This window comes from Bos indicus, chromosome 11 (assembly GCF_029378745.1).
Source record: "Bos indicus isolate NIAB-ARS_2022 breed Sahiwal x Tharparkar chromosome 11, NIAB-ARS_B.indTharparkar_mat_pri_1.0, whole genome shotgun sequence".
NCBI classification, from domain to species: domain Eukaryota; kingdom Metazoa; phylum Chordata; class Mammalia; order Artiodactyla; family Bovidae; genus Bos; species Bos indicus.
The window spans coordinates 32848440-32864951 of record NC_091770.1 but is presented as its reverse complement, the minus strand read 5'-3'; the positions used below and the strand labels follow the sequence as shown (position 1 = coordinate 32864951).

General features: G+C 37.9%; 1 protein-coding gene across 19 annotated transcripts in view; it reads left to right on the top strand.

Annotated features, from left to right (window-relative positions):
- Window positions 1-16512, top strand: part of NRXN1 (neurexin 1) — a 1219761-nt gene that overhangs the window by 363423 nt on the left and 839826 nt on the right. The window lies entirely within an intron of this gene.

Genomic DNA, 16512 nt, shown 5'->3' with positions numbered 1-16512 from the left:
CTAGACTGTAATTATCTTTCACCCATGTTCTGTTATTTTGTTTTTCATTATTACTTGGCCAGTTGCTTGAGCCTACTCTTTTTCTTCAGTGATTTGTGTTTTAATTTAGTCATTATTGGATGGATTCCTTCCAAATGTACTATGGATGGCAGCTTCTTAAATGCTTCTCCTTCATGAACAGAAATTGGTTTGGTTTTAATCTGTGGTAACCTTCTAAACACTGAAATGAATCATTTCAATCTTACTCTTCTGCCAATACCATATACATACATATATCCTAAAATGGTACACTATACAAATTGCAACTGGAAAATCATCTTAGAATAAACTATTTTTAAAAGTAATTCCTTGTCACTTGGAATAGATATGCAGGTTTCAATTTTTACACCATTCATTACATTTTCATTTATTTTATTTGTATCAGTCATTACAAAATGTGAACTACTTATAAGACATCTCACTACATATGCTGGGGGTGGAAAAGTGTGCCATGTTCTTTAAACTCAGTGACCTTTGTCCTAAGGGTAAAGATATGATACATGCACATTATTTGAAAAGGTAACTATGCAAGGGGATAAGGGTACAGTACGTTGTAGATGAGTGGCATCAAGAAGAAGTGTTTTAAGAGTTTAGACAATAGAGTTAGAGAAGAGATGAATAAATATATAATCTCATCAGGTAAGGCTTCACAGAACAAAAGGCAGTTGAGCTGTGCCTTGAAGGACGGAAGCAGGAAGGGTGTTTCCTGTGGATATAGGAAGAGGGAATGTGGCATGAGAACGAAACAAGGCAGGAATGCATAAGGCAGGAGACTGAGCGTCCTGTACTCTACAGGATGGAAGTTCAATGTGGTGAGTATTAAAAAAAAATCTGGAAGATTGTGGAAGCTATTTAAATTTTCAGAAGAAGATGATGTTATTTATGAACTCTGTATATAGTAGTGATTACACTATTTCAAAGCAGTTTCCAAATCACTTTTGTATGCAGTCTCTCATTTGATCATTGAAGCAAACCTGTAAGAAAAATTATTATATATATGCATACCAGATACTGATAGTCAAATGGTAGAAATTGACCCAATGGCACAAACCTAGAAAGTGTCAGAACACGTATTTGTGTCCAGATAATGACCTAAATCCCATGTTCACCTCACCATTCCATTCTGTCAGAAGATGAATATGAATCATTATCACCTGACCAAAGCTGGCATATACATGTATATGAGATATCATTTCCAGTATGGTATTAAAGAATGAACTTTTTTCCCTTAGATACAATTTGAATAGGTGAAAGTGAGATCATTCTGAATAGAAGAGGTTGTTCAATAAACATTCTCAGCATTGTTTTCAATAGAATAATGACTTGTTCATGATTCTATCACCACATATGGATTTTAGCCCAAATTTCTCTGAAGATGTTACAAGCCACTCTCTGTATCATTACAGCATATAATCAAAATCACATTTTCATCTTCTTCCAACTGTTTTCACATTCCTTTCTTATATTGAATTGTTATGACATTGGTATGATGTAAACACATGAGATATTATTCTCATTTAACATATTTATGAAGGCAAACAGAATTAGAACAGTCTGCCCATCATCCTACTCATATTGGTGGTGGAGCCAGATCTCTTTTTTAAAAATACTTTCTATTTTATATTGGAGTATAGCCAATTATAGCTTCCCCATTGTGGAGCCAGATATCTTGACTCAGCCTAACAGTCCACAGTTCCAGGCTGCTTCCAAGATATTCAGGTTTGCATCTGATAGTGCAATTTAACACATACCAGAAGATACAGAAATATCTGCTGAGAATGTAGTGTTTTGGGATTCTTCCTGCAAACTTGCAGCTTCTAACTCTGAGCTCCAGGCTTTTCCCTCATTGTACTTAGTGCTATGGAATGAACTAGTTAACATTCATCTATTTTTACCTCATTCAACCACATAATCTGACACTTACCTTAGCTAATGATTGATAGAGGGAGAAAACTATCTTTTCCAAGGTAAGCTGTGTAGCAGAGAAATGGCTGTGACCCTGAGGTTGGACATGTACCAGCCTAGCTTATAAGTGCTAAAGACAAGAAAGGGTTATCTTTCTGGGAAGTGACTTTAAAAAGAGACAAATTTCCCATAATATATTACAGTGATGTCAGAATTATGACTTTCTTCTCTCCTCCCTCTGGCTGAATGTGAAAGATTAAATTTGGTCTCTTACTATTTCCAGGAGGATTAAAGTATAGTCAAGGGACCCATCTGTGGTAATAGAATGGAGTTAGTTAACCTTGACTAAAGTTAATTTAGCTACTGGAAATGGTTAACAGGCAGGGATGTGGAAGACAGTTGCCAGTTCATGCTTTTCTTTATTACATATCTTGCAATGTTCCCTAATGTTTCAACTAATTTTCTTCTAATTTTTAAAGTAAAAGCTGTATACTTTACTGTTAGATGTTAGTCATATTGCTTGCTCATTTTTCTTTGATATTTATATCACCATTGTCAGTGATGTGATGGCATAATTCAAATTCACCAACACTTTACTGTAGATTTGATAATAAAAATATCAAAAACATTTGAGATCATATTGCATCTCAAATACACTTATCCAAGAGGAACAAAGCACCTTACAACATTTGATTTGGACTTAGGAATAAACTCATCTAGGTCAGATTAGTCCTCAGTAGACCAAACAGCCTTCTATATTTATATGTGCTGTGTTCTGCTTAGTCGCTCAGTCATGTCCAACTCTTTGCGACCCCATGGACTGTAGCCTTCCAGGGTCCTCTGTCCATGGAGATTCTCCAGGCAAGAACACAGGGGTGGGTTGCCATGCCCTCAACCAGTGGATCTTCCCAACCCAGAGGTTGAACCTAGGTCTCCCATATTGCAGGTGGATTCTTTACATTCTGAGTCACCAGGGAAGCCCAAGAATACTGGAGTGAGTAGCTTATCCTTTCTCCAGGGGATCTTCTCCACCCAAGAATCAAACCAGAGTCTCCTGAATTGCAGGCAGATTCTTTACCAGCTGAGCTACCAGGGACAGCCAGGCTTCTCTGTCTATGGGATTTTCCAGACAAGAATACTGGAGTGGGTTGCCATTTCCTTCTGCAGGGGATCTTTCCAACCCAGGTATCAAACCCACATCTCCTGCATTGAAGGAGATGGATTCTTTTCAGCTAAGCCACCAGGGAAGCTCACAGTGGTGGAATCATATCCCTCTATAGTATTTTGCTAACTATATTTAGATTCACGTACACTAAACTTCTGACCAGTTCCTTCTTACATATATGTAATTGGAAGTTAAAGAGAAATTGCAATATGTATTTGAAAGGAGCAGGATGATTTGCTTTTTTCTCTCTCAGAACTGACTAACTCAGGATCAAGCCAGTCACCCATGCCTGGCTGCTTCATGGTGCAGTTGGAATACCTTGTATGTGGAACCTCCGCCAACTGAGCACTTGCCAAGTCTATGCTCTGCTGATTCCATAAAATGTTACTGTCAAAAAGCTTCTGGTAAAATTCTGTTGCCATGAGTAAAGGCATTGCATTAGAATAAGATTATTTCCAAATGGACATGGGATTAAATTAGCCATTGTAACTGTAATACTTTAATATCACTATCAGATATATTGAAGCCATAATTTTAAACTGTGCAATAAAATGAGTAAAAGAAATCATTTCATCAAATGAAATGTTTAAATTTGAATAACTGGAGAGCAGTTGTTCTGCAATTACATCTTTTCCCAGAGAAAAATAAAGTCAGGGCATTTCAGCCAGACCTTCTATTAATGTTGTCTTTTGCTGGGGAGGCTGGCCCCCTTGGATGGAGCTGCAGTCATGAGGTTATCTAGGGACACAAAACCACCGAGCTCACAGGGAAGGGGAACAGTTCAAATGAATTCTGCAGATGAGAGTTACAGTGCCGAGATGACGATGCCTCTGAATTAAGTAGCAGACTGAGAACCCTGTTGTGACTTTTGGTATTAAGCAACAAAGATGTCATCTATTTTGTGTGATCTATTAGTACTGTTGGAGGAATCAAATGAGATAATGTATCTAAAAGCCTTTTGAAAGCATGAAAGGCTATGTAAGGACACAGGGAGCCTGCTTTGACCTGTATTACACTAGGATCTATGATTAGCTGACAGGTTGACCATAGGGTAACTAAGGGTCTGAGCTACCATCAGACTTTGATAAAGGAGAGCTTGGTGAATGAATGGCATACTTTTGTTTATTAAATTGATATCCCTAAAGACTTTTTTTAAAAGATTTAAATTCTTATGGTTGATTTTTTTTTTAAAGCAGTGACTAACTTTATTGCTTTGGTGTATAGAGTAAATGTATTAGAAAGGAAAGAAAAGGTTCTGAATCTTACTTTTCTTTTTGGAATCTGATTCCCATAATTTACTTTGTGATCTCAGTTAGGTTAACTAAACTCTCTGAACCTGTAAAATGAAGTTAATAATATTCAATACCTGATATCTTTGTGTACATCAAATTATTTAACATATAATACTTAGTCTGTGTCTCAAGGTCAGCTATTAATTATGAGCTAATTAATAAGTAATTAAGTATTTTAATAAGTAATATGTTTATATTATACATGTGTATAATTTCTATATAAATATATTATACATTGATATTTATATAATACACAATTAGTAAGTAATTTATTAATAAGTAATTAAACAATTAATTTAAGGGTAATATGCTACTGGAGATCAGTGGAGAAATAACTCCAGAAAGAATGAAGGGATGGAGCCAAAGCAAAAAGAATACCCTGCTGTGGATGTGACTGGTGATAGAAGCAAGGTCCGATGCTGTAAAGAGCAATATTGCATAGGAACCTGGAATGTCAGGTCCATGAATCAAGGCATTGGAAGTGGTCAAACAAGAGATGGCAAGAGTGAATGTCGACATTCTAGGAATCAGCGAACTGAAATGGACTGGAATGGGTGAATTTAACTCAGATGACCATTATATCTACTACTGTGGGCAGGAATCCCTCAGAAGAAATGGAGTGGCCATCATGGTCAACAAAAGAGTCCGAAATGCAGGACTTGGATGCAACCTCAAAAATGACAGAATGATCTCTGTTCGTTTCCAAGGCAAACCAATATCACAGTAATCCAAGTCTGTGCCCCAACCAGTAATGCTGAAGAAGCTAAAGTTGAACAGTTCTATGAGGACCTACAAGACCTTTTAGAACTAACACCCAAAAAAGATGTCCTTTTCATTCTAGGGGACTGGAATGCAAAAGTAGGAAGTCAAGAAACACCTGGAGTAACAGGCAAATTTGGCCTTGGAATACGGAATGAAGCAGGGCAAAGACTAATAGAGTTTTGCCAAGAAAATGCACTGGTCATAACAAACACCCTCTTCCAACAACACAAGAGAAGACTCTATACATGGACATCACCAGATGGTCAACACCGAAATCAGATTGATTATATTCTTTGCAACCAAAGATGGAGAAGCTCTATATAGTCAGCAAAAACAAGACCAGGAGCTGACTGTGGCTCAGACCATGAACTCCTTATTGCCAAATTCAGACTTAAATTGAAGAAAGTAGGGAAAACCACTAGACCATTCAGGTATGACCTAAATCAAATCCCTTATGATTATACAGTGGAAGTGAGAAATAGATTTAAGGGCCTAGATCTGATAGAGTGCCTGATGAACTATAGAATGAGGTTCATGACATTGTACAGGAGACAGGGATCAAGACCATTCCCATAGAAAAGAAATGCAAAAAAGTAAAATGGCTGTCTGAGGAGGCCTTACAAATAGCTGTGAAAAGAAGAGAAGCAAAAAGCAAAGGAGAAAAGGAAAGATATAAACATCTGAATGCAGAGTTCCAAAGAATAGCAAGAAGAGATAAGAAAGCCTTCTTCAGCCATCAATGCAAAGAAATAGAGGAAAACAACAGAATGGGAAAGACTAGGGATCTCTTCAAGAAAATCAGAGGTACCAAAGGAACATTTCATGCAAAGATGGGCTCGATAAAGGACAGAAATGGTATGGACCTAACAGAAGCAGAAGATATTAAGAAGAGATGGCAAGAATACACAAAAGAACTGTATGAAAAAGATCTTCACGACCCAGATAATCACGATGGTGTGATCACTCACCTAGAACCAGACATCCTGGAATGTGAGGTCAAGTGGGCCATAGAAAGCATCACTACGAACAAAGCTAATGGAGGTGATGGAATTCCAGTTGAGCTATTCCAAATCCTGAAAGATGATGCTGTGAAAGTGCTGCACTCAATATGCCAGCAAATTTGGAAAACTCAGTAGTGGACACAGGACTGGAAAAGGTCAGTTTTCATTCCAATCCCAAAGAAAGGCAATGCCAAAGACTGCTCAAACTACTTCACAATTGCACTCATCTCACACGCTAGTAAACTAATGCTCAAAATTCTCCAAGCCAGGCTTCAGCAATACGTGAACCTTGAACTTTCTGATGTTCAAGCTGGTTTTAGAAAAGGCAGGGGAACCAGAGATCAAATTGCCAACATCTGCTGGATCATGGAAAAAGCAAATGCGTTCCAGAAAAACATCTATTTCTGCTTTACTGACTATGCAAAAGCCTTTGACTGTGTGGATCACAATAAACTGTGGAAAGTTCTGAAAGAGATGGGAATACCAGACCACCTGATCTGCCTCTTGAGAAATTTGTATGCAGGTCAGGAAGCAACAGTTAGAACTGGACATGGAACAACAGACTGGTTCCAAATAGGAAAAGGAGTTCGTCAAGGCTGTATATTGTCACCCTGTTTATTTAACTTCTATGCAGAGTACATCATGAGAAACGCTGGGCTGGAAGAAACACAAGCTGGAATCAAGATTGCCGGGAGAAATATCAATAACCTCAGATATGCAGATGACACCACCCTTATGGCAGAAAGTGAAGAGGAACTCAAAAGCCTCTTGATGAAAGTGAAAGTGGAGAGTGAAAAAGTTGGCTTAAAGCTCAACATTCAGAAAACGAAGATCATGGCATCTGGTCCCATCACTTCATGGGAAATAGATGGGGAAACAGTGGAAACAGTGTCAGACTTTATTTTTCTGGGCTCCAAAATCACTACAGATGGTGACTGCAGCCAGGAAATAAAAGATGCTTACTCCTTGGAAGGAAAGTTATGACGAACCTACATAGCATATTCAAAAGCAGAGACATTACTTTGCCAACAAAGGTTCATCTAGTCAAGGCTATGGTTTTTCCTGTGGTCATGTATGGATGTGAGAGTTGGACTGTGAAGAAGGCTGAGCGCCCAAGAATTGATGCTTTTGAACTGTGGTGTTGGAGAAGACTCTTGAGAGTCCCTTGGACTGCAAGGAGATCCAACCAGTCCATTCTGAAGGAGATCAGCTCTGGGATTTCTTTGGAAGGAATGATGCTAAAGCTGAAACTCCAGTACTTTGGCCACCTCATGCAAAGAGTTGATTCATTGGAAAAGACTCTGATGCTGGGAGGGATTGGGGGCAAGAGGAGAAGAGGACGACGGAGGATGAGATGGCTGGATGGCATCACTGACTCAATGGACATGAGTCTGAATGAACTCTGGGATTTGGTGATGGACAGGGAGGCCTGGCGTGCTGCGATTCATGGAGTCTCAAAGAGTCGGACATGCCTGAGCAACTGATCTGATCTGATCTGAAGCCTGGAAAAAAATCTAATTCCTTTCCTGTGCTATAATAAATGAAGGTGATGTGCACAAAGTACAGATTTTAGAATCACCTAGAGGGATAAACATGTGGATTCCTGAGGCCTCTTCCAGATCTTCTAGAGGTGGGTCCTGAGAAGATGCTTTTCTAAAGAATTTTATCTATTTATTTTTTACTGTGCTGGGCCTTTGTTGCTGTGTGGGCTTTCTCTAGTTGCAGTGCATGGGCTTATCAAGGCAGTGGCCTCTCTTATTGTGGAGCACAGGCTCTAGGGTGGGTGGGCTTCAGAGCATAGGCTCAATGGTTATGGCACATGGGCTCAGCTGCTCCACAGCATGTGAGATCTTCCCGGATCAGGGATCAAACCCCATGTCTCCTGCATTTTCAAGTGGACTCTTTACCACTGAGCCACCAGAAGGTGCTTTTCAATAAACATTCTAGCTAATTCTTAAACTTATAAGTGACAAGTACTGATTTAGACAGAGCCATAGAGTAGAGTTTGCTGCTGCTTCTGCTGCTGCCACTGCTAAGTCACTTCAGTCATGTCTGACTCTGTGCAACCCCATAGACAGCAGCCTACCAGGCTCCTCCCGTCCTTGGGGTTCTCCAGGCAAGAACGCTGGAGTGGGTTGCCATTTCCTTCTCCCATGCATGAAAGTGAAAGTGAAGTTGCTCAGTCATGTCTGACTCTTCACGACCCCGTGGATGCAGTGTACCAGGCTCCTCTGTCCATGGGAGTTTCCAGGCAAGGAGTAGAGGCTAGTAGTAACTATTTGAGAATATAGGACCTTAAATTTTAAGCTGAAAGTGATGCAGTAACTGCATGGAAGTTTCCATTTTATGTTCATTTTATTTGCTTTGCTATCATTTGTTTTTACCCCAAAGTCCAAAAAAAATCATTAAAAAGTCTTTTCAATTAGATGGTCTGAGTAGATAAAGGTTAATCAAGGTTTTACTGCACCTACATTAAATTATGTTAGATAAAGTTACAAAAAGAGAGGAACCTAATAAGGAATAAAGGCACGTTAAATTTGGTATATTTTATAAAAACTAGAATTGATAACCAAACTAACTGGTCAAATAAAGACTTGCCCTTCCCCTGTCAAAAGGCAGAGAGGCAAATTCAAGCTATATACTTAGAAGCCCTGTCCTGTGTCTTGCTCATCAGCAATGAATTAATCATATGTTGTTTTCTATTTTTTTTAAATTAAAGTATAGTTAATTTACAATGCTGTGTTAGTTTCAGATGTACAGGAAAGTGATTCAGTTATTATGTATAGATATCCTTTTTCATATTATTTTCCATTAAAAGCTACTATAAGATATTGAATATAGTTCCCTGTGCTGTACCTTAGGTCCTCATTGTTTGTTTCTTTTATATATAGTAGTGATATATTTAATCCCAAATTTCTGATTTATCCCCTCACTATCTCCTTTTGTACTCATGCCTGTTTTCTATGTTTGTGATTTGTGTATCATTTTTTTAGGTTCCACACGTTAGATTGTGTGATATCTTTGTCTGAATTGCTTCACTTAATATTACAGTCTCTGGGGCCATCCATGTTTCTGAAAATAGCATTATCATTATTTTTTATAGTTGAGTAATATTCTATACATACAGTATATATACCACAATACATATATGCCACATCTTCTTTATCCACCTGTCAGTGGACATTTAGGTTGCTTCTGTGTGATTTTATAAATGAACATATGCTTTTAATATAGGTAAGCTAAGTGCTGAGTCCATTTATTTTTGACTGTTTTCCAAAGAACAAACCATTCAAATCGAGGAGAGTGTTAATGATGTCTAATAGTTTACTGAAAAGCATGGAACTCAAACAAGGTCAGACAAAATAAGAATAATGTTTCTAAGGATAAAGACTTCCCTGGTGGCCCAGACAGTAAAGCATCTGTCTACAATGTGGGAGACCCGGATTTGATCCCTGGGTCGGGAAAATCCCCTGGAGAAGGAAATGGCAATCCACTCCAGTACTACTGCCTGGAAAATCCCATGGACAGAGGAGCCTGGTAGGCTACAATCCATGGGGTCGCAAAGAGTCGGACATGACTGAGCGACTTCACTTTCTAAGGATCTCTCTATGCAGAGAGGAGGTGTTATATGTTGGAGGGGCAGGGTACCTTACACATGAGGAAGAGGTGTGTACTTACTATAATGGGAATTGAAATGTTTTCTGGAGTAGTCTGGAGTTAATGTATTATATGAGCAAGATGTGAGTTTCTAAATTTCTTTTCCAGCTTGCTGTATTATCAAGGCCATTTAACAGTTATGAATACCTATTACCTGTTCAAGGGTTCTTTCTTGGCATGTGGTCAAGAGTTGAATTACTTTCAGTGATAACAGGTCTGTAGTTCCTTTGAAAGCTCTCTGTTCACCTAGAACGTAAAGTTGCAAGCAGACAACTTTACTGGCCTTTCCCAGTTTTCACTAGCCTCTCTTTGTATAGGAGAACCTTGATTAACCATTGCCCATGTTCTGGTGGGTGCTTTCTAGCCAACAGTTCTAATGTCCCTATATCTTCCTTCATCCTTGACCAATAAGAGTCCAATCTTAGCTATTTCATCGGAAAATGTATCCTCTGAAATAAGATTGCTATGAAACTGGACCACCAAAGTGCCTATATTTTAGGTGAGCTCTTGGTAGTCTTGTGATCTTAGAGGAATTTTCTTATCTGGAAAGTACTGGTCACTTTCTAGGAAAGTGCAAATGATTTAATATAAGCCAAAGGTCTAACAGTTTTGACTGGAACCGAAGAATAGTTTATTCTTTAAGCGTAACACAACAATCCTTAGCCAATGAGCCAAGAAGTCTGCCAGCATCAATTGAAAACAAAGGTCCCAGAGGCTATAAAGTAAGATGCTGGGTATTTTCTGATTCCTCTTAGTCTTTCTGACTTACTCCATCAGGGATAATTAGGGTGACAAAATCCCTGATTTTGCCTGTTACCCTGTGCAATTTGTTAATGGTGCTTCTTCTCTAAACTGGCTTCTTCTCTAAAGTGGTCGAGTTTGGATGATAAATTATATGGCCACCCTTCTATTGTGCTCTTTTTAATCCCTATGAATGTCTACTTCGTTGCACTTATCATAATGATATTTTCCCCACTAAAATGTAAATTCCATAAGGACAGAGACTTTGTATGGTTCTGGGTGACAACTCAGTGCTTAACAAGCATATAACAGGTGTTCAATAAATATTTGTTGAGCAAATGCATGCATGTATCACATGCCATCCACCAAGGCCAAGCTTGTTCTTCATCAAGTGAGCCCATATGTTATCTGTAGAAGAAGCTAATGGCATATGCTGGTTCTCTGAGGAGCAGTGCACTGTCCTTAACCCTTCTGAGACGCTCTATTAAAGACTGGCTCTTGGGAGGCCATGAGCAGAGGAAAATCCCCCCTTAGAAACCATCAGAGAATCTGATGTCCAAATGGGACCCATGTTCCTCCTAGCGAGAGGAGAACCCTGTTGCATATTGTGAGGAGACTGTCAGGCTTTGAGCTATGCCTGGAGGCTTGCTTAGTGGCCTTGACTCTGGCTTTAGTAACCTTGGTCTGCCCTGGCTTTCTGCTTGTGCACTCCCATGAAAAGAAAAAGTGAGGAAAAGGCAACGGGATTGGAATGAAGAATGACGAGTAGCAAAATAGATCTCACTGATACCTTACACCATCGACTTGTTTTCTTCTATTCTATTTTGCTTTTATTCTGCTTTATGGATTGTTTTGGGCAGAGTACTATGTTCTCTCGGGAAATGTGAAAGTGAAAGTTACTCAATCGTGTCCAGTGCTTTGCGACCCCATGGACCATACAGTCCATGGGTTTCTCTAGGCCAGAATACTGGAGTGGGTAGCATTTCCCTTCTCCAGGGGATCTTCCCAACCCAGGGATGGAATCTAGGTCTCCCCCATTGCAGGCGGAAATAAGTCGGGTGTAATTTAGATACCCTACTCATTATAGAGGGTCTACCTCTTAAGGTCATGAAACTCCTTTTGGAAGTTTACCTTTTCCTAGTTGCTTCAAATTCTTTATCCTGGGAGTGAGGATCTAGCAGGGAAACCACAGCCCTGTTTCCAGTAAGAACCAAATAATCTTATCACAAAGAAAACTAACTGGACAATAAGAGTAAATGCCAAGCTGTGTCATACTAAGCTGATATGATTCCAACAAATTATAACAAAATTGATATTTTAGTTAACGTGAAATTCTTTCAGTTCCAATTGCTTTTTTATTTATTTATTTTTTTTGTGGGGGGCGGGGGGTGTATTTAAAATGGCTCATGAACACCAACAACTGCTTGTCCATTTCCTAAGTGCCTAAGGAACCTAAATTAGGAATCATTACATGAAGTGATCTCTATTTTTTTTTTTTTCAATTCTGAAGTGCATTGACTTTCAGATTCATTTATATCAATTCTAACTTCCAGAACGTTGACCACCCTAGGGACACCTGCCCCTTCGGTAATTTTCTTAGGTTAGTCCTAACTTACTAATGAATGTTCTATTCCTGCATAAATCAAAAATTAGTAGGCTACTTCTTTACAGTACCTACAGTCCTTGGGAAATACAAAAATTAAGTTAGCAATCTGCATTTTCAGCAGTAAGATCTTTAGTAATACAGGCAACTCTATCATTGTTAAGAGATAATACAAAATAACTGATAACTGAGGTGTAAATGCAAGCACTATGATTCAATACAGAAAAATCTTTAAGATTTAACAGAATCTAAAACCCAAATGGTGAAGGACTTTGTCTCTAGGCAGAAAATGAAGAGGGGAACATTTTTCAGCTGGCTAGAATATTCTCTTCTGTATGAGTATCCAGAGTTCATTGCCACTGGCTTCTTCTGGATCGATTACATTGTTCTAAATGAATGATGCTGTCAGTTTTAAAGAATGTCAGGGAGTTGTGCAGTCAGCTCTAGATATAATGAAAATGCTCTAGCAGCTTCCTTGACTTCATCAGGGCAGCAGGATTAAATTTGAGCTTGAATTTTGAAATGATAAAAAGCTGTTTGACTGCATTTTCAATATGTTTATCAGAAGAAAGCTGAAAGTACAAGATAACTTCTGCAAGAAATTTGGAAATGAAATGGGTATCAGAATCGGCTGAAAGGAATCTGCAGCAGCTGAAAATTACTCACGTTTCTACTGCCAACAACCTGCACTGCACTTTTCTTCCAGAATTATTTTTAACTAGCCTGGAAGGCATCCAGGTTTGAATCTCCCAGAAGCAATTTTGTAAATGTGAGAGGGGCTAACTGGCTTCTGATTCCAAAGACAGGTGCACCTGGATGTCTTTTATACAGCTGTGAAAATCCACAGGCTGGTCATCACTTATCATTCCACAGTGGAACAGCTTAAGTGTGAAATGCATTTTCCTCCAAAGGTGATGAAAGCCAGCAAGACAGATCAAAGTTAAGCCAAGCAAATGCATACACACCCATTTTCCTTTTCTCCTTCCTCAGAAAATATCCTGACAATAAAGTGAAAGATTTATGACCAGAAACCTGAGAGTCAGCTGCATATATCCAACTGAAATTACAGTTGCTACTTATTCCTGTCTAAATGAGGTACAAATTCATTTGAAATCTCTTGTGACATAAACTGGCTACTACCCCCTGAGGGTTCAAATTTTGTGAAGCAAGGTACAGTAGGAGGTTTTACATTAAACAATGAAGCAAAAAACAGGTAGAATCTGAAATCTGATGGTCATTGCTTCTTACTTAAGAAGAAACAAAAATCCAGTTATGCCTTTTCAGTCTTTTAACATTGGAGTTGTCTTCTGTATCACATTGAGATTAAAAGTGATTAAAAGTGATTTACAATAACATTCTACAGATTTTGTGTACAATTTACACATATAGTAAATATAATCAAATATAAAAATATCAAGATGAATAAAATATTTAATACTGGTTTCAATTTGTCTTTACAGCTCATATAAACTTATTGCCTCTGAAAATTTCTTTAAAATCAATGTTCATCTTGAACAAAGTTTTCAGAGGAATCTTTTACAACTGGAGAATCTCTAATTCTCAAATTGCTCTCAAGATTGTCTTAACAGTTAGCTAAGATCATTTGCTAAGGTAAAAGTCCCCCTGCTATTAACCCAAGTGTTCTGCTAACCTCTTGGGTGAAACATGCCAGAACGTGTCCCATGTATCATGTAATTATTGCTTTAAAGGTTTTCCCAAACCCAGAAAAGGCAATGAATAGGTAACTCAGCAGGTAGCTACATCAAAAAGTGTCCTGGGATGGGTAGACTTTAGTTAGTTAAAAAGAGAGGTCACCTGTCTTACTTCAATAGTGAAAATGCATTTTAAAGGTTGACGTAGAAAGAAAGAACATAATAAATATAATGTTCCTGAAACAACTACATGTCCAGGCTTCAAGTAAAAAACAAGAAACACATGATAGTCTGGTCTATGAAGAACAGATAGACTTTGGCCTCTGGAAGGTGGACTAGATCTAAGGCAGAGTTTGGGGGATCATTGATCTAGTATCCACCACTAATTGACTTAAGGGCTCAATTTTTCTCTCTTCTCTCTGTGTGATTTTTCTGCTTTCCCTTCTCCTACCAGCTGACTCCTTTATCTCTAGTTTGAATTTATAGAAGAGATGCCAATGGGTTTAGTTTATTACTATTATTCCTTTATGGGCAGATTGTTTATGGGTGGGCCAGAGGTTAGCCTGTGTACAGAGGCATTCTCTGGATCAAGTGATCCCTGGGCCAGTCAGCTATGGCTAAGGGGTGGCAGCCAGCAGTGTGCTCATGTAGATGGAAGGACTAAGAAGGAAATATCAAAGTGAGGTTGGAGGGGTAACTGGTATTTTGAGCCTTGGCTTATCTAATTATTTTTCCCCGAATGATTCAAGAAAAATTTGCAGTATGTGGGAAGTTGAAAATAATTCATCTCTATAAATCAAAAGATTTCAGTCTGCATTTATGGAAGTCATGATATACTTTGTGGTTAAGTATAAAGGAAGGACATTACTCTTATACTTATTGCACACTTACTATGTTACCAAGCACTTTATTAATTGTTTTCATACATTATCACATTTAATCCTCACCATAAAGCTTTCAAATACTTTTATAGCTTTGATATTACTATTGAGACTATCAGTGTGCTTCAGTGTAACCTATTACAAGCAATGGGTTTTATAACTTTTTAAAATAGAATTGACAAAGATATCAAACTTTAGTCCATTAGAGATATGATTCAATGCTTGATAAAACATTAATCTTTGTCAAGTTTCCTATTACAATAAATGTATTTGTCAAATATCAATTTAATACCAAAGTAGATAGTTATTTTTTGTTATGAATTGCAATAGATTTATACTTGAAATCAGTAATTCCTGGGAAGCTTTATGTATTATATAAATATGTATTAAATATATATATATAAATATATAACTTGTAAAGCTTTATCAAGCTGCATAACTTTAGGCAAGTCATTTTACCTCTTAGAAACTCAACAACTTGAGCTGTAAAAGAATTGTAATTCCTGCCCTATCACAGGTTTTGGTGAGAAAAGATTTGAAAAATTATAATTAGAAAGTGCTAGACTTCCCTGGCATCTCAGACAGTAAAGAATCTGCCTGCAATGCAGGAGACCCCAGTACAATCCCCAGATCGGGAAGATCCCCTGGAAAAGGTAATGGCAACCCACTCCAGTGTTCTTGCCTAGAGAATTCCATGGACAGACCATGGGATCACAAAGAGTCAGACACAACTGAGTGACTTTCACTCACTCAGTTGAGTTTTGAAAATATTATAACTGATCATGAATAGTAAGATTAAGGAAGTAAACTGTAGGAGATAAAATTAAGAGCCTTAAAATACCAAGATAAGACAAAAACTGTAATTTACACATATAAAAAATATTTAAAAAATTTAAAATGATCAAACCACCTAAGGTATATTATCTGATATGATTTTCTGGCATTGTACTTTGAGATTTTACTCAAAATGAAAGGATTATTGATTTGATTTTTAATTATTTAGCTTGTAAATTAATGCCTTAAAATCTCTTAAAAAATATTTTTGCAAGTGCTCTGTAGCATATTGATCTAATAATCTGATCCATGTTCATTTTTCTTCTTTTTTGAGGGTAACACAAACTTCTACTCCCTTAGATATAAAATTGTAAAGGAAACTTGCCAAAAGATGAATAATATATAATTTGAGAAAAACAGACTTGACCCAGTTGTGAAGCATGAAGAGAACAATTTGAAAACAGTTCAAACGGGCTGTGTTTGGAGTAGTAGAAGTGTTTCACAATCTATTTTATGTTTATATTAATACAAGAGAGTATTGTTGCATACCATTCTTAAGGTAGACGATAATAGAGCTAGTATTGGTCACTAACTCTTCTAGGACTGGATCCAGTTTGCACATTTCTATAATCATAAAATTTCCCATTTTTTTTAAATAAATGGAGATCTTTAATCATTGTTGTTCAGTTGCTCAGTCATGTCCACCTCTTTGCGACCCCATGGACTGCAGCACGCTAGGCTTCCCTGTCCTTCACCATTTCCTGGAGATTGCTCAAACTCATGTCCATCGAGTCGGTGATGCCATCCAACCATCTCATTCTCTATCATCCCCTTCTCCTCCTGCCTTCAATCTTTCCCAGGATCCAGGTCTTTTCCAATGAGTCAGCTCTTCTCATCAGGTGATTAAAGTATTGTAGCTTCAGCTTCAGCATCAGTTTTTCCAATGAATATTCACGGTTGATTTCCTTTAGGATTGATTTGTTTGAACTCCTTGCTGTCCAAGGGACTCTCAAAAGTCTTCTCCAGCACCACAGTCTGAA